The sequence below is a fragment of the Aegilops tauschii genome, chromosome 4 (genome assembly GCF_002575655.3).
Source record: "Aegilops tauschii subsp. strangulata cultivar AL8/78 chromosome 4, Aet v6.0, whole genome shotgun sequence".
Classification (NCBI taxonomy): domain Eukaryota; kingdom Viridiplantae; phylum Streptophyta; class Magnoliopsida; order Poales; family Poaceae; genus Aegilops; species Aegilops tauschii.
In genome coordinates this window covers 231278508-231304698 of record NC_053038.3, presented here as the reverse complement: position 1 = coordinate 231304698, position 26191 = coordinate 231278508, and the positions used below count along the sequence as shown (strand labels likewise).

Below are 26191 nucleotides of genomic sequence, written 5' to 3'. Positions count from 1 at the left end.
GAGGGAGTCCTGGATTAAGGGGTCCTTGGGTGTCCGGACTATGTAACATGGGCCGGACTAATGGGCTATAAAGGTACAAGACAAAAGACTTCCTCCCATGTCCGGATGGGACTCTCCTTTGCGTGGATGGCAAGCTTGGCGTTCGGATATGTAGATTCCTTCCTTTGTAAACCGACTCTGTACAACCCTAGGCCCCTCCGGTGTCTATATAAACCGGAGGGTTTAGTCCGTAGAGGCAATCACAATCATACAGGCTAGACATCTAGGGTTTAGCCATTACGATCTCGTGGTAGATCAACTCTTGTAATTCTCATATTCATCAAGATCAATCAAGCAGGAAGTAGGGTATTACCTCCATCAAGAGGGCCTGAACCTGGGTAAACATCGTGTCCCCCATCTCCTGTTACCATCGACCTTAGACGCACAGTTCGGGACCCCCTACCCGAGATCCGCCGGTTTTGACACCGACACCCCCAGCTCAGCCCCCGGTCTTAGAGCGGAGACTTGGCTCCACCTGCCGGAGATGATGGAGACAGCCTTTCCGCCCCTTCACGCGAAGGGGGCGAGGTAACGCAGGGCGAGCCACTCCTTGTGGAGCACGTCTCCCCTGCCACCCAAGCCAAAGATGTCGTCATGGAATCCTCCATGGCAGAGACGGCGCAGAAGGCTGCCGGGGAAACAGAGATCTCTGCCCAGCAGACTTCCCCAGGTATCTAACTTGGCCCTTCTTTTCTTTTATACTCTGGCTGCTTCCACTAGCTTCTTTATTTTCTTCGAGACTTCCATTACTTCGTCTGTTCACTGGCCCCTCCATCTGTAGCCCCCCAGGCCGAAGAACTAGACTTGTTGGAGGTGGTGGCGGACATAGGGAGGTCAGTCGCAGATGAAGTCGTGAAGGTTGGGGCTACTGAGGGGCATGATCTTGCTGACGGGGGGGACACAAGGTTCCTTGGCAGTGATGGAACATTCTCTGGAAGGCGCCCTAGTGGAGGAAGTGGTTATCGAGGCAAAGATGTTGGGGATCGTAGCAGAAATTAAAAAAATTCTAAGCATCACCAAGATCAATCTATGGAGTCATCTAGCAACGAGAGAGGAGTGCATCTACATACCCTTGTAGATCGCGAGCGGAAGCGTTCAAGTGAACGGGGTTGATGGAGTCATACTCGTCGTGATCCAAATCACCGATGACCGAGTGCCGAACGGACGGCACCTCCGCGTTCAACACATGTACGGTTGGGGAAGACGTCGCCTCCTTCTTGATCCAGCAAGGGGGAATGAGAGGTTGATGGAGATCCAGCAGCACGACGGCGTGGTGGTGGAAGTAGCGGGGATCTCGGCAGGGCTTCGCCAAGCTCAGCGAGAGGGAGAGGTGTCACGGGAGGGAGAGGGAGGCGCCAGGGGCTTGGGTGCGGCTGCCCTCCCTCCCCCCTCTTTATATAGGGGTCCAGGGGGCGCCGGCCCCAGAGATCCCATCTCAAAGGGGGGCGGCGGCCAAGGGGGGGGACTTGCCCCCCAAGTCAAGTGGGGCGCAGCCCCCCCCCCCAACCCCTAGGGTTTCCAACCCTAGGCACAGGGGAGGCCCAAGGGGGGCGCACCAGCTCACCAGGGGCTGGTTCCCTTCCCCACTTCAGCCCATGGGGCCCTCCGGGATAGGTGGCCCCACCCGGTGGACCCCCGGGACCCTTCCGTGGTCCCGGTACAATACCGGTGACCCCCGAAACTTTCCCGGTGGCCGAAACTGGACTTCCTATATATAATTCTTCACCTCCGGACCATTCCGGAACTCCTCGTGACGTCCGGGATCTCATCCGGGACTCCGAACAACTTTAGGGTTACCGCATACTAGCATCTCTACAACCCTAGCGTCACCGAACCTTAAGTGTGTAGACCCTACGGGTTCGGGAGACATGCAGACATGACCGAGACGACTCTCCGGTCAATAACCAACAGCGGATACCCATCTTGGCTCCCACATGTTCCACGATGATCTCATCGGATGAACCACGATGTCGAGGATTCAATCAATCCCCTATACAATTCCCTTTCTTAATCGGTATGTTACTTGCCCGAGATTCGATCGTCGGTATCCCAATACCTTGTTCAATCTCGTTACCGGCAAGTCACTTTACTCGTACCGTAATGCATGATCCCGTGACCAAACACTTGGTCACATTGAGCTCATTATGATGATGCATTACCGAGTGGGCCCAGAGATACCTCTCCGTCATACGGAGTGACAAATCCCAGTCTCGATTCGTGTTAACCCAACAGACACTTTTGGCGATACCCGTAGTGCACCTTTATAGCCACACAGTTACGTTGTGACGTTTGGCACACCCAAAGCACTCTTATGGTATCCGGGAGTTGCACAATCTCATGGTCTAAGGTAATGATACTTGACATTATTAAAAGCTCTAGCAAACGAACTACACGATTTTGTGCTATGCTTAGGATTGGGTCTTGTCCATCACATCATTCTCCTAATGATGTGATCCCGTTATCAATGACATCCAATGTCCATAGTCAGGAAACCATGACTATCTGTTGATCAACGAGCTAGTCAACTAGAGGCTCACTAGGGACATGTTGTGGACTATGTATTCACACATGTATTACAATTTCCGGATAACACAATTATAGCATGAACAATAGACAATTATCATGAACAAGGAAATATAATAATAACCATTTTATTATTGCCTCTAGGGCATATTTCCAACAGTCTCCCACTTGCACTAGAGTCAATAATCTAGTTACATTGTGATGAATCGAACACCCATAGAGTTCTGGTGTTGATCATGTTTTGCTCTAGGGAGAGGTTTAGTCAATGGATCTGCTACATTCAGGTCTGTATGTACTTTACAAATATCTATGTCTCCATTTTGAACATTTTCATGAATGGAGTTGAAGCGACGCTTGATATGCCTGGTCTTCCTGTGAAACCTGGGCTCCTTGGAAAGGGCAATAGCTCCAGTGTTGTCACAGAAGAGTGTCATCGGGCCCGACACATTGGGAATAACTCCTAGGTCGGTAATGAACTCCTTCACCCAGATTGCTTCTTGTGCTGCCTCTGAGGCCGCCATGTATTCCGCTTCACATGTAGATCCCGCCACAACGCTTTTCTTGCAACTGCACCAGCTTACTGCCCCACCATTCAAAATATACACGTATCCGGTTTGTGACTTAGAGTCATCCAGATCTGTGTCGAAGCTAGCATCGACGTAACCCTTTACGACGAGCTCTTCGTCACCTCCATAAACGAGAAACAAATCCTTAGTCCTCTTCAGGTACTTCAGGATATTCTTGACCGCTGTCCAGTGTTCCATGCCGGGATTACTTTGGTACCTTCCTACCAAACTTACGGCAAGGTTTACATCAGGTCTGGTACACAGCATGGCATACATAATAGACCCTATGGCCGAGGCATAGGGGACGACACTCATCTTTTCTCTATCTTCTGCCATGGTCGGGCATTGAGCCGTGCTCAATTGCACAGCTTGCAATACAGGCAAGAACCCCTTCTTGGACTGATCCATATTGAACTTCTTCAATATCTTGTCAAGGTACGTACTTTGTGAAAGACCAATGAGGCGTCTTGATCTATCTCTATAGATCTTGATGCCTAATATATAAGCAGCTTCTCCAAGGTCCTTCATAGAAAAACACTTGTTCAAGTAGGCCTTTATGCTTCCCAAGAATTCTATATCATTTCCCATCAACAATATGCCATCCACATATAATATGAGAAATGCTACAGAGCTCCCACTCACTTTCTTGTAAACACAGGCTTCCCAATAAGTCTGTGTAAACCCTAACGCTTTGATCATCTCATCAAATCGAATGTTCCAACTCCGAGATGCTTGCACCAGCCCATAGATGGAGCGCTGGAGCTTGCATACCTTGTTAGCATTATTAGGATCGAAAAAACCTTCTGGCTGCATCATATACAATTCTTCTTTAAGAAAGCCGTTAAGGAATGCCGTTTTGACGTCCATCTGCCATATCTCATAATCATAGTATGCGGCAATTGCTAACATGATTCGGACGGACTTCAGCTTCGCTACGGGTGAGAAAGTCTCATCGTAGTCAACCCCTTGAACTTGTCGATAACCCTTAGCGACAAGTCGAGCCTTATAGATGGTCACATTACCATCCGCGTCTATCTTCTTCTTAAAGATCCATTTATTTTCTATGGCTCGCCGATCATCGGGCAAGTCAGTCAAAGTCCATACTTCGTTTTCATACATGGATCCTATCTTGGATTGCATGGCTTCAAGCCATTTGTTGGAATCTGGGCCCGCCATTGCTTCTTCATAGTTCGAAGGTTCACCGTTGTCTAACAACATGATTTCCAGGACAGGGTTGCCATACCACTCTGGTGTGGAACGTGTCCTTGTGGACCTACGAAGTTCAGTAGTAACTTGATCCGAAGTACCTTGATCATCATCATTAGCTTCCTCTCTAGTCAGTGCAGGCACCACAGGAACATCTTCCTGAGCTGCGCTACTTTCAGGTTGAAGAGGTAGTACTTCATCAAGTTCCACTTTCCTCCCACTTACTTCTTTCGAGAGAAACTCTTTCTCCAGAAAGGACCCGTTCTTGGCAACAAAGATCTTGCCTTCGGATCTGAGGTAGAAGGTATACCCAATGGTTTCCTTAGGGTATCCTATGAAGACGCATTTTTCGACTTGGGTTTGAGCTTTTCAGTTTGAAGTTTCTTGACATAAGCATCGCATGCCCAAACTTTTAGAAACGACAGCTTAGGTTTCTTCCCAAACCATAATTGATACGGTGTCGTCTCAACGGATTTCGACGGAGCCCTATTTAAAGTGAATGCGGCGTCTCTAAAGCATAGCCCCAAAATGAGAGCGGTAGATCGGTAAGAGACATCATAGATCGCACCATATCCAATAGAGTGCGATTACGATGTTCGGACACACCATTTCGCTGAGGTGTTCCAGGCGGCGTGAGTTGTGAAACTATTCCACATTTCCTTAAGTGTGTGCCAAATTCGTGACTCAAATATTCCCCTCCACGATATGATCGTAAGAACTTTATTTTCCTGTCACGTTGATTCTCAACCTCACTCTAAAATTCCTTGAACTTTTCAAAGGTCTCAGACTTGTGTTTCATTAGGTAGACATGCCCATATCTACTCAAGTCATCAGTGAGAGTGAGAACATAACGATAGCCTCCGTGAGCCTCAACACTCATTGGACCGCACACATCAGTATGTATGATTTCTAATAAGTTGGTTGCTCGCTCCATTGTTCCAGAGAACGGAGTCTTGGTCATTTTGCCCATGAGGCATGGTTCGCATGTGTCAAATGATTCATAATCGAGAGACTCTAAAAGTCCATCAGCATGGAGCTTCTTCATGCGCTTGACACCAATGTGACCAAGGCAGCAGTGCCACAAGTATGTGGGACTATCGTTATCAGCTTTACATCTTTTGGTATTCACACTATGAATATGTGTAACATCACGTTCGAGATTCATTAAGAATAAACCATTGACCAGCGGGGCATGACCATAAAACATATCTCTCATATAAATAGAACAACCATTATTCTCGGATTTAAATGAGTAGCCATCTCGCATTAAACGAGATCCAGATACAATGTTCATGCTCAAAGCTGGCACTAAATAACAATTATTGAGGTTTAAAACTAATCCCGTAGGTAAATGTAGAGGTAGCGTGCCGACGGCGATCACATCGACCTTGGAACCATTCCCGACGCGCATCGTCACCTCGTCCTTTGCCAGTCTCTGTTTATTCCGCAGCTCCTTTGGTGTTGCCGGCCTTCTTGTCCGCTAAGTACTTGGGGCAGTTCCGCTTCCAGTGACCACTTCCCTTGCAATAAAAGCACTCAGTCTCAGGCTTGGGTCCATTCTTTGGCTTCTTCCCGGCAACTGGCTTACCGGGCGCGGCAACTCCCTTGCCGTCCTTCTTGAAGTTCTTCTTACCCTTGCCTTTCTTGAACTTAGTGGTTTTATTCACCATCAACACTTGGTGTTCCTTTTTGATCTCCACCTCCGCTGATTTCAGCATTGAATATACCTCAGGAATGGTCTTTTCCATCCCCTGCATATTGAAGTTCATCACAAAGCTCTTGTAGCTCGGTGGAAGCGACTGAAGGATTCTGTCAATGACCGCGTCATCCGGGAGATTAGCTCCCAGCTGAGTCAAGCGGTTGTGTAACCCAGACATTTTGAGTATGTGCTCACTGAAAGAACTATTTTCCTCCATCTTACAACTGAAGAACTTGTCGGAGACTTCATATCTCTCGACCCGGGCATGAGCATGGAAAACCATTTTCAGCTCTTCGAACATCTCATATGCTCCATGTTGCTCAAAACGCTTTTGGAGCCCCGGTTCTAAGCTGTAAAGCATGCCGCACTGAACGAGGGAGTAATCATCAGCACGCTGCTGCCAAGCGTTCATAACGTCTTGGTTCTCTGGGATGGGTGCATCACCTAGCGGTGCTTCTAGGACATAATCTTTCTTGGCGGCTATGAGGATGATCCTCAGGTTCCGGACCCAGTCCGTATAGTTGCTGCCATCATCTTTCAGCTTGGTTTTCTCTAGGAACACGTTGAAGTTGAGGGCAACGTGGGCCATTTGATCTACAAGACATATTGTAAAGATTTTAGACTAAGTTCATGATAATTAAGTTCATTTAATCAAATTATTCAATGAACTCCCACTCAGATAGACATCCCTCTAGTCATCTAAGTGAAACATGATCCGAGTCAACTAGGCTGTGTCCGATCATCACGTGAGACGGACTAGTCAACATCGGTGAACATCTTCATGTTGATCGTATCTTCTATACGACTCATGCTCGACCTTTCGGTCTTCCGTGTTCCGAGGCCATGTCTGTACATGCTAGGCTCGTCAAGTCCACCTAAGTGTATTGCGTGTGTAAATCTGGCTTACACCCGTTGTATTCGAACATTAGAATCTATCACACTCGATCATCACGTGGTGCTTCGAAACAACGAACCTTCGCAACGGTGCACAGTTAGGGGGAACATTTTCTTGAAATTATTGCGAGGGATCATCTTATTTAAGCTACCGTCGTTGTAAGCAAATAAGATGTAAAACATGATAAACATCGCATGCAATCAAATAGTGACATGATATGGCCAGTATCATATTCCTCCTTTGATCTCCATCTTCGGGGCGCCATGATCATCTTCGTCACCGGCATGACACCATGATCTCCATCATCGTGTCTTCATGAAGTTGTCACGCCAACGATTACTTCTACTTCTATGGCTAACGTGTTTAGCAATAAAGTAAAGTAATTAACATGGCGTTATTCACTGACACACAGGTCATACAAAAAATAAAGACAACTCCTATGGCTCCTGCCGGTTGTCATACTCATCGACATGCAAGTCATGATTCCTATTACAAGAACATGATCAATCTCATACATCACATATATTTCATTCATCACATCCTTTTGGCCATATCACATCACAAGGCATATGCTGCAAAAACAAGTTAGACGTCCTCTAATTGTTGTTGCATGTTTTTACATGGCTTCTATAGGTTTCTAGCAAGAACGTTTCTTACCTACGTAAAACCACAACGTGATATGCCAACTTCTATTTACCCTTCATAAGGACCCTTTTCATCGAATCCGATTCGACTAAAGTGGGAGAGACAGACACCCGCTAGCCACCTTATGCAACTAGTGCATGTCAGTCAGTGGAACCTGTCTCACGTAAGCATACGTGTAAGGTCGGTCCGGGCCGCTTAATCCCACGATGCCGCCGAAACAAGATAAGACTAGTAGTGGCAAGAAAGTTGACAACATCTACGCCCACAACAAGTTTGTGTTCTACTCGTGCATAGAAACTACGCATAGACCTAGCTCATGATGCCACTGTTGAGGATCGTAGCAGAAATTAAAAAATTTCTACGCATCACCAAGATCAATCTATGGAGTCATCTAGCAACGAGAGAGGAGTGCATCTACATACCCTTGTAGATCGCGAGCGGAAGTGTTCAAGTGAATGGGGTTGATGGAGTCGTACTCGTCGTGATCCAAATCACCGATGACCGAGTGCCGAACGGACGGCACCTCCGCATTCAACACACGTATGGTTGGGGAAGACGTCTCCTCCTTCTTGATCCAGAAAGGTGAAAGGAGAGGTTGATGGAGATCCAGCAGCATGACGGCATGGTGGTGGAAGTAGCGGGGATCTCGGCAGGGCTTCGCCAAGCTCAGCGAGAGGGAGAGGTGTCACGGGAGGGAGAGGAAGGCGCCAGGGGCTTGGGTGCGGCTGCCCTCCCTCCCCCCATCTTTATATAGGGGTCCAGGGGGGGCGCCGGCCCCAGAGATCCCATCTCAAAGGGGGGGCGGCGGCCAGGGGGGGGGGGACTTGCCCCCCAAGTCAAGTGGGGCGCCCCCCCCCACCCCTAGGGTTTCCAACCCTAGGCACAGGGGAGGCCCAAGGGGGGTGTACCAGCCCACCAGGGGCTGGTTCCCTTCCCCACTTCAGCCCATGGGGCCCTCCGGGATAGGTGGCCCCACCCGGTGGACCCCCGGACCCTTCCGGTGGTCCCGGTACAATACCGGTGACCCCCGAAACTTTCCCGGTGGCCGAAACTGGACTTCCTATATATTATTCTTCACCTCCGAACCATTCCGGAACTCCTCGTAACGTCCGGGATCTCATCCGGGACTCCGAACAACTTTCGGGTTACCACATACTAGCATCTCTACAACCCTAGCGTCACCGAACCTTAAGTGTGTAGACCCTACGGGTTCGGGAGACATGCAGACATGACCGAGACGACTCTCCGGTCAATAACCAACAGCGGGATCTTGATACCCATGTTGGCTCCCACATGTTCCACGATGATCTCATCGGATGAACCACGATGTCGAGGATTCAATCAATCCCGTATACAATTCCCTTTGTCAATCGGTACGTTACTTGCCCGAGATTCAATCGTCGGTATCCCAATACCTTGTTCAATCTCGTTACCGGCAAGTCACTTTACTCGTACCGTAATGCATGATCCCGTGACCAAACACTTGGTCACATTGAGCTCGTTATGATGATGCATTACCGAGTGGGCCCAGAGATACCTCTCCGTCATACGGAGTGACAAATCCCAGTCTCGATTCATGCCAACCCAACAGACACTTTTGGAGATACCCGTAGTGCACCTTTATAGCCACCCAGTTATGTTGTGACATTTGGCACACCCAAAGCAGTCCTATGGTATCCGGGAGTTGCACAATCTCATGGTCTAAGGAAATGATACTTGACATTTGGAAAAGCTCTAGCAAACGAACTACACGATCTTGTGCTATGCTTAGGATTGGGTCTTGTCCATCACATCATTCTCCTAATGATGTGATCCCGTTATCAATGACATCCAATGTCCATAGTCAGGAAACCATGACTATCTGTTGATCAACGAGCTAGTCAACTAGAGGCTCACTAGGGACATGTTGTGGTTTATGTATTCACACATGTATTACAATTTTCGGATAACACAATTATAGCATGAACAATAGACAATTATCATGAACAAGGAAATATAATAATAACCATTTTATTATTGCCTCTAGGGCATATTTCCAACAAAAGATTCCTCCTCAAACTATGGGCCCACTCCCTTCTCCGGGGGGTGCTGCTGATGCGCCGCCGTCTTCCTCGAACACGCTGGCCGTGGTGCCACTATTGCTTGATATCGGAGCCCCCGGACTGTCCTTGACAGACGCAGAGCTTGATGAAGAGCTTCAGCGTCTTCTGGAACCGCTACATCTAGAAGGCGGGGAGGCTGATGACACGGCTGCCATCACCATGGATTTGTCCTTCATCGAGTCCGTGGCGGTGGGCTTGAAGGAAATGCAGGCCCGACACAACCAGAAGTGGCAGGAGCTCAAGGAGCGACGCGAATCCGCCAGCAAAGTAGATCAGAAGCTGAAGGACAAGTGCCTGGAGCTGCGTGAATGGCATGAGAAGCAGTTCAAGGCGCTTATGAGGCAGCAAGAGATCCTTCAGATGATGAGGGAAGATGTCGTGGCTTGGGAGGGGCGCCTGGCAGATCACAAAGAATCTTTGGATGCCAGGGAGCAAGAGATCTCCCTTCAGGAGGAGAATCTTGAAGCCACCCTCTGCGTCAGGGATGAGAGTTTGGAGACCTTCGTGCAGCAACGCACCAAAGAACTGAAGGACGAGCATGGGGGCTGCTTTGGACACCCTTGCTACTGATCATGCTACCCAGCTGAAGAAACTTGTTGAAGATCTGGATGCCACATCCTCTACTAAGGCTGAGCTCGACCGGCAGGTGGCCAAACTGAATGAAGACCTTGCCGAGAGTGCCAAGGAGGTGGATGCACTCAAAGAAGAGGCACGGCAAGCAGAGCTTCACATGGCTGATGTGTAGTCGCAGCTCTCCTCCAAGACCCAAAGCCTTGAGACTGCCAACAACAACATTTCTGATATGAAGGCAAGGATTGGCTCGCTGGAGTAGTCGGCCGAGTCCCTCAGATCCCGGCAGCAGCTGCTGTGTAAGGAATTGGAAAACGCCAAGCGTCTCCGGCAAGACGCAAAGGACAGGCTGAAGAATCGGGTCGACATGAGCAACCTCTAGATCAAGAGCTTGATTGATGTTGCAGAACGTCTTGGAGCCCAAGCTGCGGCGATGGGCATGGACGGCCCAGTCTACTCAGCCAGCGAGCGTGAGGTCCTGAGTGTCAAGCTAGGTATCTTCTTCGACCAGTTGATCGACAAGTTGAACGTGCATGAAGAGGGGAGGGCCGAGCTTTCGGGACTGAGTCTCGCAATGCCCTCTTCATGGTCTTGAGCAACATCACTTGTCGTCACCCAGAACTTGATCTTGACGACGGCTTCAGGAAGCCGCCAGTGGGTGCTGACGTTGCTGCTGCTGAGAAGAAGGCTGCTCCCTGCGCCGACAGGGTTCTCCGTGTTTAAGTTATTCCTTCTGGTCCTGTAATGAAACATGACGCATATTTTTTGTTTAGTCATTTTATCTCTAGTGCTTGAGTGAGGCTGATACTTCTAGCTAGATCTTTAAATGCGTGTTTATCCCTTTTAACTCTATATGCTCGTGTTCATATGATCAATTCCTATGTATGCTATGGATGCTTGCCGATATCATATTGCCGCGATTGTCGTAAGGGGTCGGCCCTTAACAGTCATCTTGGCGTGGATGCTTCTTGGCAGGTTTTTCCTAAGTAGCTCTCGATGCAGCCTCTCATCCTGCGAGCATGGCTCTGGACAGGACGATGGTGCGATCAAAGAAATTAGCCAAGGTTCCATCGCATGGGGCTTTCACGATACGAACACTCACTCGAGTTAAGGGATAAATGACTGCAGAAATCTAAAACACATCAACGAAAAGTAATAACGTGGACTTAGCTTTCGTTTTGAGCTTCTTTTTCGTCTGCCAGGCCGCGCGCGTGGTGCTTGGAGAAATAGAAGGCAATCGGGTGATTCCCTTGCTCCCGGCAAGGATCAGCATGTATTTCTTGTATCTGGCAGGCATAGGGGCATGGCGTCGGGCTTCTCTGATCTCCTTCCTTTTGCTTCCCCTCCCCTCGAGTCAGTGCAGCGGTTGCCGTCGCATGGGCTATGCTGGTGTGGGGAGCCTCGCCGAAGTGTGCTTGCCTGGGCATCGACCGATGGACTCATACCAGCATCCTACTCAGGATTACCCACGGCAGGGAAAATGCTGGACTGAGCGTCGCATGGTAATCGTCGACATCGATGTTGCCGAGGCTAAAGCAACTCGACTACTGACGAGGTAGAGGGATAGGAAGGAGGGAGCTCGCACCCGCATGCCTTGTGCCCCTTTGTCCGGACATCGTTCGGATGGTGACGACGCCATACGAACCGCCAGGGTAAATCCAGCGTCATCAACCGTGATCTTGGTCGTGACCGTTGCTACGGAAAATCTTGGAGAGCGACAACATGTCACGAGAGTGGATCTTCCCCCGCTCCGCTTTTGCGCCTCCGTGGGCGCCATGGTCGATGGCGCCGTCGAAGATGGGGATGGTGATGAAGATGACGCGCTGCGCACGCTTTCAGGTTCGTGCAAGCGAGCCCCCTACCTGGCGTGCCAAAGATGTCGCCGGATATCCGCGGCCACCTATGGGGCTGGGTGTCCCCTTACTGGTTCGGCGGGGCAACGTCGCGTTGCACAAAGAGCAGACCAGTGCACGGCAGCACGGCATAGAGCACACAAAAAATTTACCCAGGTTCGGGCCGCCACGAGGCGTAAGACCCTACTCCTGCTTTGGTGGATTGATGGTGGAATAAGCGTGGTGATGCGCAGTACACTTGCCCGGCAAGGTTTGACTCAGGGCTGCGGTGACTACGCGCGTATGGTGGCCTGGGTTCATCAACTTTCTAACCCTCTCTACGAGTGCCATGGGCCTCCATTTATAGATTAAGGGGTCACCACATTGGCAAAGTGGTCATTATCCACTGATATGGTAGCGAACAGTGCTATCATACCTAACTCTGCGGGCTGACAGGGTGCATTAAATGCGCCGCTTAGTGTCACATTGCTGATTGCCCGGCAAGGCCTGCCGGGCTGTCTTGCCAGCTCTGCACCTGTTCTCTTGACACATCGTAGGACGAGTGTCATCTGTGGGGTCCTCTGTAGAAAATGGCTGCCACTTAATCATCTTGCGGCTTGACACCGCACTGATTGACGACGTGGGTCGTGCCTGAGTGGTTGGTGGGGTGGTCTAGCCCCCGCGAGCCCCAGCAGGCTCTGTTGGGGAGCCTTGGTTGCTTGCTTCTGGTGGTGGCCTTGCCCCTTGCCGGGCTCGCCTGCCCGACAAGGGAGGCCCTTCTCTTGCCGATATCTTGCTCATCTGGCTTGATCCTGGTCCCTCTGAGCTGTATGTCGGTTCTTCAAATCTCTTGATTCCTCAATCTCTAGCTTGTCCTTGGCTTGTCCGTGCACAAGTCAGGGGAAAATGTCTGCCCCTGTATATTTTCCCCGACAAGCTACATCAACCTTGAGCATCCCACACAAGTTTAACTACATGATCAAGGCCAACACCACCACCCAAGGTATGTTATTCCATCTTAGAGAAGCTTTACCCCAAGACATGGGTCAAAGCAACTCAACAAGATGTGAATACATCAAAATGCTTAAACGAAAAATGGCAACACCATTTTGAGCTTAAACGATGTATATGACCTATGTTCAAGTGTTCTCACTTGGCTCCTCAGTCAATATACTCTAACATAGGTGACTTTGTCGCCAACCAATTCTAGATGAAGTTCTCTAGAGTTTCTCCAAGTTTCTACATTTTTCTCTTGCATGTGAGTTTCCCTTTTTTCAAAAAATAAACTTCATCTAGATTTCTCTTCTTTTCTCTGTTATGTTATGCATTCCCTGCATCCAATTCATTGCAAATCTTTCAGTTAACTCCTTGCAAATCCTTGTGAGATCTTATTTGCCTAGTGAGCTGAGATGACACTTGTTTTCTCTCTATGTTGAAATCGGCCTCACCGATTTGTTCTTCTCGGCCAAACCGAAACAACTCGGTCCCATCGAAGTAAACAACTCAGAGAAACCGATTCAACACTGAGAAAACACTTTGCCATTTGCATCCTGCATATTTGTTCCAGCTCCACTCGATGATTCTTGTCCTCTACCAGCATCTTATATTACATGTTGCTTTGTACTGTGACTCAAGGACCAAACCTACTTGACTCATGCTCTAGAAGATCCCTTCTTGGAAATTGATGTCAAAGGGGGAGAGAGGGCACATCAAAGCTTATCACATAAGAGAGAATGCACACCTTAAGCTTCTCTAGATGCTTATTATCCATAGAGGAGAGAAGTCACATGTCTTCAAGAGGGGAAAGATATGTTAGTTTGTGTCATGTTTGTTTATGAATGTTTTTGCCCTAATTTTCTTTTCCCTGTCTTCTCCCATTATCCAATATAAGATTTAGGGGGAGAAAGACATCTAAGGGAAGGAAATCTTTGAATTCATGGCACATCTTTACTCTTTAGGGACATGTCTATACTCAAATAGAGTACCTAGTACTCACTCACTACATGTCATCCCAATCTTGGTACTCTTGTGGTTTCCTGCTCTTATTTAGTAGATGTTTCTGTGTTATCTAAACTTGTTTACTCATGTTCATCTCTTCCAAAGCCAGCTCAAGACCACAAGGTAAGTATAGGCATCACACTCATGTTCATGATAATCTCTTGCTGATGTACATATTGTTAGCAAGAAGGACTCATGAACATGAAGGTATATTTCTAGTATCTACACCTTTTGCTCTGATGCATATAACCAAGATACATGTAACCCATTGCTTGCTCTGGCATGCTTATGCATTCGCATGATCTTATATTCTATATTTACATGATTGCATACATGTAGGGGGAGCCTATGCATGTTACATGTCTTTCCAAAGTTTTACTTGTTATTCTTCATATCTTTATCTGAAGCTTTGATTTATGTTGTTATCAATTACCAAAAAGGGGGAGGTTGAAAGCACAAGTGCTCCCTGAGTGATTTTGGTAATTAATGTCAACATATCTCTTGTTGGACTAATATTTTCATCTAGTATATTTCAGATAAGTTCAACAGTGGAGTGGCATGGACAAGAGGATGTGGAACCCCTTCAAGATGCTAAGGACAGAAGATTGGCAAAAGCTCAAAAGACCAAGACCCTACATTTTCATTTTAGTGATCCAAGATCACATTGAGTCCATAGGAAAGCCAATACTATTAAAAGGGGATGAGGTCTTGCTTAATGGCTTGCTTGCTCAAAGTGCTTAGTGATATGCTCCAAAGCCCAACCCCTTTCTCATATCCACATATGTCCCAAACCTAAAGTCAAACTCGCCCCACCGATTTGATCTATCCGGCGCCATCGAGTTCACTTGACATAGCCACTGCCAGAAACCCTAATTAGTTAGATCTCACCGATGGGATCTTGGTCTCACCGAGATAGGCTTGCAAATTCTCTGTTGCATGTTGCAATTATTTCGGTCTCACCGAGATATGCAATCGGTCCCACCGAGTTTGCTTGACTAACTCTCTATTTTTCTTATTACCAAAATCGGTCTCACTGAGTTTGTGTAATCCGTCAAACCGAGTTCAGGTTTTACCCTAACCCTAACGCAATCGGTCCCACCGAGTTGACATATCCGTCCCACCGAAAAGCCTAATGTTCAAATTTTGAACTAAATCGGTCTCACCGACTTTCAGTATTCGGTCCCATCGAGTTTGTTAAATTGCGTGTAACGGTTAGATTTTGTGTGGAGGATATATATACCCCTCCACCCATCCTCCATTCATGGAGAGAACCATCAGAACGTGCCTACACTTCCAGCATTCATTTTCTGAGAGAGAACCACCTACTCATGTGTTGAGACCAAGATATTCCAATCCAACCACAAGAATCTTGATCTCTAGCCTTCCCCAAGTTGCTTTCCACTCAAATCATCTTTCCACCAAATCCAAATCTGTGAGAGAGAGTTGTGTGTTGGGGAGACTATCATTTGAAGCACAAGAGGAAGGAGTTCATCATCAACACATTGGAGAGTGGTGTCTCCTAGATTGGTTAGGTGTCACTTGGGAGCCTCCGTCAAGATTGTGGAGTTGAACCAAGGAGTTTGTATGGGCAAGGAGATTGCCTACTTCGTGAAGCTCTACCCTAGTGAGACAAGTCCTTTGTGGGCGATGGCCATGGTGGGATAGACAAGGTTGCTTCTTCATGGACCCTTAGTGGGTAGAGCCCTCCATGGACTCGCGCAACCATTACCCTTCGTGGGTTGAAGTCTCCATCAACGTGGATGTACGATAGCACCACCTATCGGAACCACGGAAAAAATCTTCTTGTCTTCAATTGCGTTTGTACACTCCAATCTCATCCCTTTACTTTCTTGCAAATTGCATGCTTTACTTTCCGCTCCTCATATACTCTTGCCATGCTTGTCTGAAATGTATTGTGAATGTTTCAACTTGTGCTAAACTCCACCTCAACTTAAAGAAATTAAAAACTGCTACTTTTCTTTGTTGAGGGTCTAATCACCCCCTCTAGACACCTCTTCTCGATGCTTTCACTTATCAATGCGGTGTCGAGTCCCCAAGTGATTAAGTGGCTTCCACCAAGCATGTGTCAGCCCATTGGAAGAAAGATTACTCTCGTGTGACACCCGTCCAGAGGCATGTAAAACAGATAAGCAGAAGAGGATTAAGCGGCACGGCAGGCTTGCCAGGCTTCACCCTCTACATGACACCTAGCAGTGCATTTAATGCACTTTTATCCTAACTTCCAGAGTTAGGTATGATAGCACTCTTAGCTATCTGATCATTAGATAAAGATTGTTCTGCCACTATGGTTACCCTTGAGCTATAAAAGGAGGTCCAAGGCAACATAGAAATGGATTCGGACCCCCTGACATTTGTACGCGTGTAGCTACTTCCCCCAAGGCCACCTTCCTGGGCTCGAGCGTTGCGTGCTGTTGTGTTCCACTATCCAATCCTCCAAAGGCAGGAGTGGGGTTTTATGCCTCACGGCGGCCCAAACCTGTGTAAAAAACACCAGCGTTGTCGCCGTCACACTGCCCCCATGGCTTCCGCTCTTTGTGCAACGTGATCTCCCCCTTGTCGAACCACAAAGGGGCACATGGCCCCATAGGTGATCGTGCTCTCCCACGACAATGGGTAAGTCCCGTTCATTGCATCCCTAAGAAGGGAGGTATTACTGTCGTTCCTAATGATAGAAATAAACTTATTCCACAAAGAATTGTTACTGGCTATAGAATTGTAATTGATTTTCGAAAATTAAATAAAGCTACTAGAAACGATCACTACCCTCTGCCTTTTATTAATCAAATGCTAGAAAGATTATCTAAGCACACACAGTTTTGTTTTCTTGATGGATATTCTGGTTTTTCTCAAATACCTGCTTCACAACCTGATCAAGAGAAAACCACCTTTACTTGTCCTTTTGGAACTTATGATTATAGATGTGTGCCTTTTGGTTTATGTAATGCACCTGCTACCTTTCAAAGATGTATGACTGGTATATTCTCTGACTTTTTTGTCAAATGATTATTGAGGTTTTCATGGATGATTTCTTCATTTACGGAACTTCTTTTGATGATTGCTTAAGCAACTTTGATCGAGTTTTGTGGAGATGTGAACAAACTAATCTTGTCTTGAATTGGGAGAAGTGCCACTTTATGGTTAATTAAGGTATTGTCTTGCGGCATAAAATTTCTGAACGAGGTATTGAAGTGGATAAAGCTAATGTCGATGCAATTGAGAAAATGCCATGTCCTAAATATATTAAAGTTATTCGTAGTTTCCTTGGTCATGCTTGTTTCCATAGGAGGTCTATTAAAGACTTCTCTAAAATTTCTAGGCCTCTTACAATATTTTACAAAAAGGATGTTCCATTTGTTTTTATGATGATTGTGTAGAAGCCTTTGAAACACTTAAGAAAGCCTTTACTTCAGCACCTATAGTTCAACCACCTGATTGGAACTTGCCTTTTAAAATTATGTGTGATGCTAGTGATTATGTTGTTGGAGCTGTTCTAGGACAAAGAGTTGATAAGAAATTAAATGGTATCCATTATGCTAGTAAAACTCTATACAGTGCCCAAAGGAATTACGGTACTACTAACAAAGAATTTGTAGCAGTTGTGTTTGCTTGTGATAAATTCTGATCTTATATTGTTGATTCCAAAGTAATGGTTCACACTGATCATGCTGCTATAAAATATCTTATGGAAAATAAAGATGCTAAACCTAGACTCATTAGGTGGGTTCTCTTGCTAACACTGATAGGAAAGGAGCTGAGAACCCCGTAGCTGATAACTAGACTAGGTTAGAAAATATTCTTGATGACCCACTACCTATTGATGATAGGTTTCCTCATGAAAAACTAGCTGCAATAAATGTTTCTCATAAAACTCCTTGGTATGCTAGCTATGCTAATTATATTGTTGCTAAATTTATACCACCTAGTTTCACATACTAAAAAAAGAAAATCATTCTTCTATGAATTAAGACTTCACTTTTGGGATGACCCACATCTTTATAAACAAGGAGTTGTCGGATCATGGGTTCCGGCAAATCCTTGTGAGGTTCAAACTCTGGGGTGCGCACGAAGTACACTCTCTTCCTACCTCGCTCGCCCTATGATCTCACGGCCTAGCTCGACGAACCCAAAGAACACGAGACACAGAGGTTTATACTAGTTCGGGCGACCGTTGTGGTGTAATACCCTACTCCAATGTGGTGGTGGTGGATTGCCTCGCGGGCTGAGGATGAACAAGTACAATGGATGAACAGCCTCCTGAGGAGAGGTGTTCTTGAGCTTGGTGAGCCGGTGCGTGTGAGGGTGGTCCGAATGACCGGTCCCCTTGCTATGGTGGTGGCTAGTCCTATTTATAGAGCCCTGGTCCTCTTCCCAAATGTAGGCGGGAAGGGATCCCACAACGCCCATTTTTGAAGGGAGACAACTAGTACAAGCTATCCTGACGAAAGGTGGTCTTCGCCTGCCAAAGGCTCTGGTGGTGATGCAGCTGTGGGCTCCGCGATGACCTCCGTCCTGCCGTCCTGCTGGTCTTGGTCTCGTTGCACCGATATGGAAACCTTTGCCTGATGCCTCGGGACTCCTCGCCTGCGCCTGCCTCTTTAGCACCAAGGAGGAAACTGGTACACTACGCCCGCTGGCGCCCGCCTGGCCTTGGTCGTCATGGCTCACGTCACGTGAACCTCGCGAGGTGCCCCATGCATAGATATCTCCACTCCTTGGGATCCAGCCTGGTGCGGCCGCCCCCAGGGAGGTCTTAGTGTCATCCGCCTCGCAAGGCTCGACCCCTCGCGAGGGTCTTGATTGGTTGTTGTTGAAGCTGGGCCATACCAAGCCGTTGGTGGAGCCACGCCATGGGCCGCGGGTAGGCAAGTCTGGGTACCCCCGTTCCCAGGACGCCGAAAGTAGCCCCCGGGCCCAAGGCGCGCTCGGACTTGGCTTCGAGGCGAAGCCAAAGGGCAAGTGCGGAGCACCGCGGGCCCCAACCGCCTGCGGCCTTGGTCGACGCGTGGCGATTGACGGGACGTGGGCGTCTCCGCTTCCCCACGCTGCCTCGGCAACCTTTCGACTTGACGAGTCCTTGCTGCATGCAGGAGAAAACCATCATTACCTGCGATCGTGGAGGCCGACGGTTGGCCTCCTTATGGCTATAAACGAGGAGAGGGCGCGGAGCCCCCATTGCACATCTCCATCTTCCCGCCGCCCGCTCCTTCTTCTTCCTCTTTGCTTCGTCGCCTTGCCGCGACACCCATGGCGCCGACGAAGAGGTTCTTGGCCACAGAGAAAGGGAAGGCTCGCCAGGAGGGGCCCGGCGCGCCATCGCCTAAGAGGGGGCGTGGTCGCCCCCGCAAGCACGCCGCGACCCCCGCTGTGGCCCCTCGGGGGCACGGACGTACTCCTTCGGGGGCCGGCATCGCCCTTGGCGGCTGCGGTGGTGTCTCCTCTCGCGGTGGGGGCCGTTTAGGCGGAGCAGCCCTTGCGCCGAGGGGAGGTGCGCCGTGGTCGCCCGGCCTCCTCGGCCGCATTTCCATTCGGCTGAGGTGCTCCCGGAGTTCGTCGTGTGGTCGGAGCAGCCGGACGGCACTTGGCTCCAGCTCCCGCGCTCCTTCGTCGGCGAGCTGCCGGCCGCAAGTCTTGACGGCTTCTTGCTGTAAGCCGATAGCTGCTGCAGCAAGGCCTCGTGGGCCGTGGTGGAGGTTTCCGCCGCGGGCAACGCGGTCCTGGCCCGTGGCTGGCAGATGTTTGCTCGCGCGCGCGGCCTAGGCAGGAGGCGCACCCTCCACTTCAAGTACGATGGCATCGCGCCCCTCTACGTGAGGGTTTTTTGGGAAGATGGCCGCCGTGCAGGGTGCTGCCTCGAGGATAGCGGCGGGATGATGAGCTGGGTCTTGACGATGGCAGCGACGACGCCGAGGGCGGGCTCACCAATGGCGACGGTCGTGGCCTGTCCGGCGGCGGCAGCTCCTCCGACAAAATTTCCAGCAGCGGTGGCTACGACCAACCGCCACGTCGTCGGGCTCGCTATGAGGACGGTGGCGGGTCGCCCGCCGCCGCGCCCCGGTGAAGCGAGAGGAGGACTCCGGCTGAGTCCATGGGGAGGTGTTGGGAGCCAACCCTCGTGAGCTGCTGCGGGCGTGGGCGCCGCTTTTGCTTGTCCTTTCCTTTCTTCCTATATTCCAAGAAACAAGTATGGGGCCCTGCGAGGGCATGTAACGAACCATAATTTTTATGCTGCTCATGTTTTGTTCATCGTTTCTGTGTTGTGTTGTGGCATCTGTGCTGCATGTAGATGTAGAGGGATAACTTAGCTTGATACATCCGACGTAGTTTCCCCCTCGTGAGGGCGCGCCTCCTAGTATCCGGTGAGGCTTCCCTACTGCCGACTCGGGAGCCGCTGACCTCGGGAGGTACCGCCAAGCTGCAAAAATTCGTTAGAAAATCCTTATCCTTCCTTGCGCGAGGCCTCAGGCATGGGCTGATCATGGCCTAGCACACCACGTCATGGTACATGTGGGGCACGGACTTAGAAGGGTGCGCCGATCACGAGCTCAATCGAGGGCGCCTCACGAAGATCAAGGGAGCCGAAGCTCTGGAGCGACAGGGTTTTGGCGAGGTGTGCCCGTAACCGGGTTAGCCCAGCGCACGCACACACCTGCCCAGCCCCCACGCGAGGCGCGCGAGAAAGAGCGTTGGGCAACTGCCGTTCTCCCTGGCGCAAAACAAAGAACCGAGCAAAGAAGAAGAGAAAATAAGGGACTCAACCAAGCAATCGGGAAACGCCAGAACTTCAAATTCCATTAAAAGGAGGGGCAAACCAAGTACAGAAAGCAAATGAACAGCCGCGCCCGGCACCTAGTCTAGTCTTCTCACCAGCGCGGAGCTAAGTGCTGCCACTAGGACGTGGGAGGGAGCCCCCGAGGCCCGAGGGCGGCACTCCAGAGACTCCGGGGCATGTACAGCCCCACTCATTATTACGTGAGAGTGTCACGAGTGGAGACCTTCACAGGCACTGGGCCTTGCTTCATTGGTAGAACTTCCGGAGGTGTTGGATGTTCCGGGAGTTCTGGACGGGGATCCCGTCCTGCGTCTCTATGTGCGCGGCGCCAGGCCTAGAGACGCGGGCAATCCTAAACAGGCCCTCCCACATGGGTGAGAACTTATGCAGCCCTTCCCTGGAGAGCACCCTCCTCAGGACGAGATCGCCCACCTCGAGCTTCCTGGAGCAGACGCTATGGCAGTGATACCGTCGTGGCGCCTGCTGGTATCTTGCCACCCGGAGTGAGGCATGGCGGCGGCGCTCCTCCCCAGCATGAGGTCCATCCCCCGCATGGCGTCTTGACGTGCCTCGTCAAACGCCAAGACCCGCGCGGAGCGATGCCTTCCTCGTGAGGGAGAACCGCTTCGGCTCCGTAGACGAGGAAGAACGGGGTCTCGCCTGTTGGCTTGGTGGCGGTGGTGCGGATGGACCACATCACGGACTGGAGCTCGTCGTGTGTCACGCCCAATATGTGACCCTAACCTAAAGGAACTCGAAGGTCCCACTAAGGATAGAAGCGCATATTGGAGACACTTTTGCAAGATGGATATCATTACATCATACCATTATATAAATGGTTGGGGATACATACAAGTCATACAAATGCCGCAAGAATACATCAATACAACATACATGAGAACAACATCCGACTATGGATGAAGCACAAACAGAAACTCAAACGACATCCACCGTGCTAGCCCAGGCTGCCGACCAGGAACCTAACCCAAGATCGACGAAGAAGAAGAACTCCAAAACATGTAAACATCGCTCTCACGTCATGATCATCGCAATATCTGTACCTGCAACTGTTGTTGTAGTAACCTGTGAGTCACGAGGACTCAGCAATCCCATTACCATGAGTATCAAGACTAGCAAAGCTTATGGGTAAGGGAGGATAAGTGGTGAGGTTGCAGCAAGGAACTAAGCATGTATCGTGGCTAACTTACGAGTACAAGAATAAGATGAGAAACTACGCAAACTAGCAATGATCAATATGTGATCCTGAACTACTTACGTTCAAACATAACTCAACCGTGTTCTCCTCTCGAACTTCCCCGAAAAGAGACAGTCACGGTTACGCAACGCGATTGGTGTATTTTAATTGAGTTATTTCAAGTCTTCTACAACCGAATATTAACAAATTTCCATCTTCCACATAACCGCGGGCACGACTTTCGAAAGTTTAAACCCTGTACGGGTGTCCCAACTTAGCCCATGACAAGCTTACGATCCGCGGAGACAATCCTCCATCGCGGGACATCTGATCAGACTCGGAATCCCAATGCACAAGACATTTCGACAATGGTAAAACTAATCCAGCAAGACCTCCCGGTCTGTCGACACCCTGATAGTAGCCGCGCGTATCTCGTCTCAGGACACAACTGGATAAGCGAAGTGTACAGGATCCAGATACTCCAAGTTGCCTAGGGGCGGTCCCACACGGTGCTCTAGTTTGGGACCAACACCATCAGCACTGGCCCCTCACTGTATGTAGAAAAGAATCCTCGGGTTCATGACGCCCTATGTCAATTAATTATTTAGGTTCAAGTATTATGATGGCAAATGTTAAAACCAATGTTGGGCCTTGCTGGAAGAGTTTTATTCAAAGAGAACTGTCAAGAGGGCCCCATACCCCTCACCGTGTTAGGGACGCAAAATCAAGGAACATAACACCGGTATGACGGAAACTAGGGAAGCAAGAGTAGAACAAAACACCAGGCATAAGGTCGGGCCTTCCACCCTTTACCAAGTATATAGATGCATTAATTAAATAAAAGATATTGTGATATCCCAAGATATCCATGACTCAACATGGAACAACCTGCAAATGCACCTGCAACTAGCAACGTATAAAAGGGGCTGAGCAAAGTGATAACATAGCCAAACAACGATTTGCTTGGAAGGGTAAAAGGTTAGAGGCTTTCATGGCAATTTGGGAGGCTTGATAAACAAGTGGTAGGTAGCGCGACATAGCGATAGCCTCGAGACAACTAGCATAGCAAAGATAGTAGTGAGATTCAAGGTGACGGTCATCTTGCCTGAAATTTCGCTAGGAAGAAGACCGAATCCATGATGTAGTCAAACAACATAGTCGAACGGATCCTCACAATCGCAACGAAACCAGGAACTATCAAGAACAAGCAACACCGGAAAGAAGCAAACAACATGGTAAACAACCATCACATAAATATGGCTTGATGCACAATCAAGTATGATGCATGTCCATTTAATGAGGCAAGGCATGGCAAAGTGCACATACAATACTACAAGTTAAGTGGAGCCCAATATGCAACGAACTGCATATTGACGAAACACCACATTCGAATTATTTAGTTTGCTTTCGTTTATGTATCCAACAATATTAAATGTTATTAAACATGGCAAGGGGTGAAGCATAAAGAAACTATCTATTTAGGAAAGTTTAAATGAGGCCGAAAATAACAAACAACAATTCCAAAAAATCCACATATGTCATTTAGCAATTTTAATGCGAGCAACAATTTTTAAGCATTTAAATGTTGTTATCATGATGCGGATGACATATGCAAGTTATATGCAATTTTTTAGAAAATGTCAACATGCGCATATTATGAAGCATTTGTCATCGTGGCGGAAACGAAAGAGGTGCCACGGCAACGACAACAGAATTGGTGCCACGGCAACATTCCATTGATCCGACAACTCATTGAGATACTAGTGCAAAAAAGAGCAAGTGTGCAAGATGCAGAACAAGCTAGAGATGGTGGGGTGATCCCGGTTACCGGGTTCCCACGGGTCGACGGCATGGCAAACGAAAAGGAACGTGCAAGCGACAGCTCGGACACGGTGCAAACACAGGCATCTCATACAACAAAGCATTCGTTCACGGGCGTCGTCTCGGGGTTATACCTTCGAAGCATGCATTTACGAAGCGGATCGAGTTCAATGGGATGTAATTGTTCACGGGTCGTTGTCGAAATAGTGGTACACGGCGATGGTAGTGGAAGTAGTGGTACACGTTTCATAGTCGTACACATTCCGTAGATGTTCATGTCGTCGGTGTGGTGGTACTTGGGGTCTTCGGCGACGGTAGTCGTTCTAGGCATCGGGCGTTGAGGTACCCCGTTCTTGGCGATTCCGAAGACGGCGGTAGAGGTACTTGACGCGTCGTTGTGGTACTTTGGCAAAAATCTCGGAGAAGATGCTTGGCGGTCGGGGTACGGGTCTTGGCGTCTCGTTCTTGCCGACCCAAAACAAAGCGCGACCAAAAAGGGTCTCTGGCCGGAAGCAGAGAAGTGGTTGGGTTGCACAGAGGCTTGCGGTTGGGCCGGATTGGTCGAGGGCGTCACGAGGGATCAAGCGAGGAGGCGCGGCCAAAGACCACTCGGGGTCGGGCAGGAGGCAGCAAGCGCGGGGCACACGCCAGGCGCGGCGGCAGCTTGCTGACGAGTTGACGAGGCGGATGAAGGCGAGGTGGTGGAGGCCAGGTCCGACGCGGGGAGATGCGAGGGGACAGGATTCACCCGGACCTTGGGCAGAACGGCGTTAGCGGAAGGGGATGACGGCCAGCGGCGGCTTGATGGGAACAGGGCGAGGCGGAGCAGAGCCACGAGGAGGAGGTCGCGGGCAACCGACGGCGGGGCTTGAGCTCCTTGCGACTTCCAGGGCAAGGAAGGAGGCGCCGGATCGCGAGGCGCGGGCGCGAGGGCGAGTAAGACAGAGATGGTGCGGGGCAGCGACCTGCAGGGTCGCCGGCGCGGGCCTCGAGCAGAACGCCGCCAAGGAAGGGCGCGAGGGAGATGGCTGCAGATCGACCGGACTTGGCGCCTCGATGAAGAGTAGCAGCAACGAGCGGCTCCGGGAGAGGGACTTGGTCGGCAGGGCGTAGAGGAAGGAGCTCCGATGCGGTTCCCGTTCGTCTTGGTCACCGGTCAGCACCGCATGGAGGAGCAGGGGAGAGGCGTTCGGGGACGGGGCAAGGGCGCCGCTCCTCTGTGAGTGCGCGTGTGGCAGCGGGCAGGAACAAGATGGAGAGATGGGGATCGAGGGCGTTGATGGCGCTGAGGGGGAGCGAGAGGGAGAGATCGAGAGGAGGGGATCGGGGCTAGGGTTAGATAGGCAGGGGCCGGCTGGGCGTAGGAGCAGGTGGCTGGGCTGTTGGCTGGGCCATGATGCAAATGGGCCGGCCTGGTTCTCTCTCTCTCCCTGCTTCTTTTATTTCCCAAAACAGAAAAATATCTAAGAAGAAAAGGAGAAGAAAGGAAGGTAGAGATAGAATTTGGGCATGGGGATTATTTTCCCGGACTCACAAAAAAAAAGAGCTTGATCCCAGAAAATAGAGATGGACAAGATTGAGAAATTAAGTTCAAACTCATTTGGATTAAATTCAAATGGGTTTGAACTAGGACTAGGATTTAGAAGTGCCCAAAATGTTGAGATTTTTGGAGGAGCCTCAAAAAATGGAGAAACAATTATCGACAAGGTTTGGAGATCGACTCAAAGCAGAGAAGACATGGGATTTATTTTGCACGTGTGTTATGGTAAATTCCAATTAATGGAATATTTATGAGCTTCCTAAATATCAAGAGGATATCTTATAAAGAGAAATCACCATGTGCATTCCCTCAATTTAAATGGATCAAAGATCCATACAATTTATTTAGCTGAGTTTTAAAAGGGGGGTACAAGATGACATGATACAATGCACATGATGCAAAGATGAATGCAGCGAACAAAACAAATCACACGACGAATCTCAGAATCCATTGAAGGCATCTGGAGCGCCGGTCTTGGGGCGTCACATCGTGCCAGCCCCTGCCACAGGCCTCGAGCTTCTTCTTGAAGGTCATAGTCTTGAGGCCTCTCAAGACCTCCGTGTTGGCGCGCTCGGCTTGGCCATTGCTCCTAGGGTGTGCCACTGAGGCGTAGCATACCTGCGTTCCAAGGTTAGCACAATATATCATGAAGAGATTGCTAGTGAACTACGAGCCGTTGTTGGTGATGATGCGGTTAGGGACCCCAAACCGGCTCATGAGGCCCTTGATGAACTTGACTGCAGACCCGGCTGGGATGGTGCGGACGGCTT

The 26191-nt window shown here is 49.4% G+C and overlaps 1 long non-coding RNA gene across 1 annotated transcript; it reads right to left on the bottom strand.

The window, feature by feature from the left end:
* Positions 1-21650: 21650 nt before the first annotated feature.
* Positions 21651-25756, bottom strand: LOC141021279 (uncharacterized). Its single transcript, XR_012181889.1, has 3 exons — positions 24016-25756; positions 23166-23254; positions 21651-21932 (listed from the first exon to the last, which is right to left on the bottom strand). It is a non-coding gene; the product is annotated as an uncharacterized lncRNA (long non-coding RNA).
* Between the last annotated feature and the right edge of the window lie 435 nt (positions 25757-26191).